This window comes from Pezoporus flaviventris, unplaced genomic scaffold, assembly GCF_033815535.1.
Source record: "Pezoporus flaviventris isolate CSIRO_AGI_PZ_B2104156 unplaced genomic scaffold, CSIRO_AGI_Pfla_v1 ptg000047l, whole genome shotgun sequence".
Classification (NCBI taxonomy): Eukaryota; Metazoa; Chordata; class Aves; order Psittaciformes; family Psittacidae; genus Pezoporus; species Pezoporus flaviventris.
The window spans coordinates 10,797,289-10,803,717 of record NW_026892595.1 but is presented as its reverse complement, the minus strand read 5'-3'; positions in this window follow the sequence as shown (position 1 = coordinate 10,803,717).

Genomic DNA, 6,429 nt, shown 5'->3' with positions numbered 1-6,429 from the left:
ACGACAGGCCCAAGCTAAAAAAGATGCTGAACTTTGTCTCTAAACTGATGTCATTGACTGATTAATTAATTACCCACTTTCCCCCAGATTTAATTCAACATACCGTTCACAAAGAGATAACCAGTCACAAATTAGCCAAGCTGAAGTTTGATGTGCTTGGCTGCAGGGCCATTGTTTGTAGCCAGTTTCAGATGAGTGATTACTCATGTGAAACTAGCAAGTGCTTCCTGCAAGTTGTTTCTTTTCCTCCATGGCTACCTAAAGTGTTTTTATTCAAATGAAATGGAGCCCACAGGCACTGGGCTGGAGCATTTTGCAAGGAGCTAGCGCAGCCAGATCAGATGTGTATGCTTATTGTAGATGTCGCATGGTTTTCCTTGCTCTCCTTTGCACCAAGCTGTGGTTTCTGGTGACTGCTGTCCCTATGCTGTGGGCTCTGGCTGACACTGATGCATATAGAACTTACCTGGAAAAAGAGGGCTTTGGCTAGACAAACGCAGGAGAGTGGTAAGATCATTCTTCTAAAGCTTCATAATTTCATGGACAGGCACTGCAATTCCAGCCTCATGACCTTAAAAATCACAGTTGAGCACATCCGCAGCGTGTGGGGCTCCATTTTTGCTCTGTCACACAAAGATGCACCAGCCCTGCTCTCCATCGCTGTGCGAGGGCTTTCCCTTGCAGAGGGGCTCCCACCATCCATTTGTGCACAGGGCTGCTGTCGGCTGTATCCAGCAATGGTTTGTTCCCACCTTGAGCAAATGCCAGTAATTGCACAAAGTGCAGAAAAGGGGAGAAACTGATCCAAGTGTTCTGCATTAACCTTGTCTTTGTGACAGCCGGGGCTGGGTGAGGCTTCACAGTGATCAGACTGGGCCTTGTCAGTCTGTTGACCGCTTTCAAGAAGAAGGACCCCCAGCTCCCTGCCCTGCTTTCCAGCTTGCCCTGTGGGACCCTCATCCTGAATCTCATCCCGTTTCTGCACGTCAGCTCACTTGCTGCACCATGAGCATGGCAGGGACTGGGGAGGTGACAGCCAGGGCCAGCCCTCCTGCCTCAGCCTCCAGTGTCCCCCTTGTCACTGTCTGTCCCTGATGGGTCTCCTATTAACCCTATGGCTGGCTGGTGGCAAGTTGTGTGAGAGTCCTGCCCTCTTCGGTTTGCTCACCTGGGGGGTTTACTTTGTGTAGAGTGGTTATTTTTGGTCTTCCTTTGTTCTTTGTCATCGGTCCTGCCTTATTTTTATGTGGACTAATTGTTAATAATAATGTGAAGCTTAAGCTTTGTCAGCCAGCTGAGCTCTGCTTGATGCTGTGACAGGCAGCCGGACATGCTGAGCTCTTGGTTCAGTGGCCAGCAGGAGTGGATGATTCCCACTGAGCTGGGAAGGGAAGCGGGAAGGGCAGCCCGGCACACGCTGGTATAGGGGTCAGTGACAGCCCAGCTCCTCTTTGGCCCTGGATTCCTCGCAGCCCTGCCCTTCCAGGCTTGTCCTCATCCCTCAGAAAGGTGGCAGGAGGAAAGAGGAGTGGAGGGATGAGAGCTGGCTCTACTCAGATGCTGCTGCTTCTGAGAGAGGCCCTGCCACTGGAATGTAGATGGACAGAGAGAGGTGATTAATAGTGATGCATATTATTTTAATTGAGTCATGTTTGGCCTCTTGCATTTATCAGTACTCTATTTTTTTACTGTTGTTATGGTGTGAATTTGGAGTTAATGTAAAGTATAATAAGAATCCCTCAGCTGGCAAATGCAGGCAAGACTGAAAATTAAAATGCTATGTAAATCTCACAAGATTAGGGCATAAACTGCAGCAGGCATTGGAATGGCTGAAGCTTGAAGATGCTGGAAAAGCCTCTCTCCGCATTATTCCTGATAATACAAAATCAATTTACATTGAACGCATTTTTTCCAAATAACCATCCACCACATGCTATTTGATATTACTAATGAATGCAGAAATTGGATCTTAATACATTCCAGGGAGATGTTCCGCATCTAGTGGCATTGCAGTACTTTGTCATTAAAATTGCCAGGTTTTGTGATACAGATATTGTGGAATTGTAATTAAACCACTGCAGAGCTGGCAGTGGCAGCAGTTTGTTTTGAAGTCCCAGGTTCTTTCCGGGGGCTTTTGAACCACTGTTTATGAGATCCTACCACCCTCCCACCTCAAATCCTGCTGCAACTGAGAGAACGGCAGCATTCCACTGTATGGCACGATGATGGTGGTTCAGAGGAGCAAGGGAAGCATCAGCCGGATTCGTGGACAGCACTGAACTCATACACACAGTTCTTCCTAGGGGCTACATCATCCTTTCCTAATGCCCCTGAAGAAAAGCCAGTGACAAGCAACTGAATGAGTTTCTCACACTTTGGATGCAGACTAGGCTCAGGGCTGTGAATGCGGCAGGGTCCCACACATGGCAGAAGCCATTCACCTCTTGCTTTGAGGGGCTGCTGGGGCAGGAGCCACTGGCTGGGGCCACTTCTTCCAGAAATCCCAGCAAATCCCATTGAAATGAAGGCATCTAGAACGTGGAGGGTGGGGAATCCCAAAGGGCCTGAGGAGGAGGTAAGCGCTCAAGCACCGCAGCACACCCTCGGCTCACCATCCCTGTGACAACGTAGGTGGCTGCTGAGATGGAAACGTGTGGCTGGATCGCACAGAGGTTGGGGAAAACGCTACAGAGCCCTCTGCTTGTAGGTCACCGCTTAAAGCTGCCTCCAGTTAGGAGGAGGTGGAAGTCCCCGCGCTTTTGACAGTTGCTTGGAGCTCCATCTGCAGCACTGCTGGGGAAAATATCATTTCTCCTGCGCCGAAGCCAGCCCTGAGCCATTGATTCCCAGCTGCGGGAAACCGATCGGGCACGTCGCAGAATCCAACCCGCCGCGCAGCACGGGAGTGCGGCGGGCTCCCGGCTGTGGGGAGAGATGGGCCCTGGGGTCCCAGCGGGTCTGTGTTGAGCAAGCGCTATTTCTGCCGTGCCAAAAGGTGCTCTTATCTCTGCAGGTTGCAGCCAGCCTGAGCACCGGGATTCCCTGACACTAGGCCTCTCTGCACGATCCTGGGAGGTCGGGCAGCACCCCCGTCACCTCCCATGACTCAGCGTCCTCATCTCGGGATGAGGATAATAATATCTGCCCATTGGAGCTTCATTGCTTACAGCCAGTGGCAAAAATTGTCAAACCAAGTGAGAGAAAAGGGCTATGTACTGTTAGATTTCCCATCAGGATTCGATTTTTTTCTGCTTTCTATTGATAAAAACGAAGTGAACTGGAAATGAGACACCTGGAAGAGGAAAAGAAAACCCCAAACCAGCAGATCCAAATTAGGCTCTATTTGTATGAAGCTTCCTACTGTCTTTAACTGTTTTGTTGTGTATACAGACAAGCGACTGGGCTCTGGCCCAGAGGAAGGTTAAGGCCCCCCAAATGAAAGCTATCAGAGTAAAGTGAAGAGATGAGTTACAACAGCAGCATTAATATTTGTTTCAGATCCTTTTCAGCTGTGGTTACAGCTCCCATTTATTCTGCTACTGATTAATTTGATCAAACATTGTGAACAAATAATTTGTATTAAAAATCATGGAAGTTCCACCCTTCATATAGTTGGCTTCAGGCAGGTATTTATTGGATAACGTAGTCTCAGACTAGTGAATGTTGACATTTAATTAATATGGAAGCTTAGCATGAAGAATAGAAAAAGGCCCAAGAAAATCCTATGATAATGAAAGGAGATGACAACTAGGTTCTGGTAGTCAGACATTTCTGTTGACATTGAAGGGTCAAATGTAGATATCTGGTGGAGGGCTGCAAATAGCATACTGCCGATCAGGGTTTGCATGTACAAATAGCTCTGCACAATGCTTGACTTACACGTGCTTGAGCTGCTTGCACTTACATTGGCAGCGCTATGGTGGATATTTTTGTTGTGCCTACACCAGGAAGAAGCTACCAAAATAGGGAGAGTGGTATAAAGTACCGGTGAAGTGCTACAGCTGTGAATGCGCACTGCACAGCTATGGGATTGCTGTCTATGGGCAATACTGGTAAAAAAATAACGGCAAAATTAGGCTGGTAAAAGTGCATCTATATTAGGGGATTAGTCACCATGATCTACATACCTACGCCAGCAGAACTCTGTAGTAGCTCAGAAGCAGTCGTGTCCTGTCTAATGTGATGGGTAACATCCATCCCCCCAGAAAGCAAACAAACTGCTGAGAACTTGATTGTAATAAAAGGAAAGCTTTTCATTATAGAAATCTATGGGAACTGTTTCTCTTGTCATGCATAAATCAGAAGCATGAGGTTGCCCGAATTTTCCATTCCATTAACTCCGTAGTTCTTGAGATGAAAATAGTTTTGGAGAAAGGAAACATTCTGTGCTGTACACTGAGGATATCACAAGGCATGCTAAATTGCCCAGTCACTTTGTTGGACATAAACTTACCACTAACTTCTATTTGTTCTGTGGTTTGTTTACCTTACAGAAGTAATTGTGTTCTGAATCTAATTTATTGCATGTGCAGGAAGGTTATTGTTTTTTCCTTACATTATTTGGGCTTCATAACTAAACCCTGATACTTTCATCTACTTCATGCTGAAATTTGACCAAAAAAGAAGAGAGAGTCTGTCTTTTTTTCTGTTTCATGCTGAGGTTCAACAGAAAAGTTTCTACTGAGTGGAAACAGATATTCCATTAAAAGTCCACTGCTGCTGTATAATTTAAGTGCTTTTTCAACACCACAAACTACCTCAAGCCAAACAGCTGGTGTTGAGTAAGAACAGTATTTCAGCCTGTTACATGCTGCGATTATTACTTCCCAAACAAGAGTTTATACTTCATTTTCAGTGAAGATTAAATTAATTGGGGTGGCAATGTGATATGCGAATGAGGAGGCGAGTGAAATTAAGTTTTCACCTACTCTGAGGTTTGCTTAATTAACTATTTCCATTTGGAAGTGTTCTTCTGGGGCTGTATTTTAGCAGTAATACTTAGTTTTGAGCAAATATTACACTTTGCAGGTCATGCAGAAAAAATGAAGCTCATCAGAAAAAGTTACTTCTGTTTTTACTATGTGTGACAGACTAAAGGAAAAAAGTCACATCAAACAGACTTGAAAACTCTCTTTTCATAGCACCTATTGAAAATTAGTAATATCTCCCCCCCGAAAGTAGGAAGAATTGTAATGTCTGAAGGAATTGTATTCTGCTCCTTTATTATATTTGGAGAAAATTCCTTCCTTATGTTGTAGGAAAATTACCACATTAATTCCTCTTTTCTCCATTAATTCCTCTTTTCTCCATTAAAATGTAGTGAGCATTCTCCTAAACCATCAATATTATTGCAGTGTTTCTCTCCACAGATCAGAGATTATTCCTCCATCATCAATAATAAAGTTTAGTGATTAAAAGCTTAACTCTGCATTCATAATGCACTGTTGATATAAAAAATCTTCACTATCCTCACAATTGCCTCAGTATTTCATAAGTCCTTTAAAAAAAAAGAAATAAAAATGAGAAACATCTGCTTTAGAGACCAACCTCTAAGAATCTGATTCTACAAAAACACTGGTTGCCCTCACATGACCTTAATGGCCACTTATTGGCAGTAACATAACTTAAGGTTTTAATTGATGCTTTAGCCAGGCTTTTGACTTCACAGTAGTATTTGTAAGGATTCTAATTATCATGATATAGTAGAAATTAGAAGGCAATTTGTAAATGTTTAGATCAGCGTGATTAATATGGTAAAACTAGAGCAGCCTAAACAATGTATAGAGCTTTACTGATGGGAGCAGTCCACGCTTAAAAAACCTCCTATCTAAAAAGAACTGCAAATTCAGGTCTAAAGTGATGAAACACCATCAGTCTGACCAGGATTTCAATGCTACAGAAATGCGGTGCATTGTACAACTTCTATTCCATCAATCCTGTAAGTATATATAATATAAATTCCATCTATTATATGAACAAAATTAATCCCTTTCCTATTTGAATGTGAACTGTAAATACACATTGAGAGATCAAATATATTTGTTATTTTAAAATATATAAGCAAGTAAATCTTTGTGTACGGTTTCTTCAGAAGTTTATGATGAGCATGTAGACATCTGAGGTATTTTGACTGGACCTCAAGGAACGTTTCTTTCCCTGAAACACAGCCCTGGAAACCTGAGTTTCCGCCGTGTGCCGCAGTAAATTCCAGATTCCCTTTCTGTGAATATTTCTCCACTTTTGGTTAGAAATTATCAGTGATGGTCTCACAAAAACTGGACAATATTTTGTCCTTCTGAAGCACATTTGAAAGCACTAGATACAAAAGGAATGCAAAAAGAGTGAAAACAAGCTAATCCAACAGCAGAACCGTTTTGTAGTATCATTCTAAGGCATTCCCAGCCTTCTGCCTTAACACTCACCATTAAA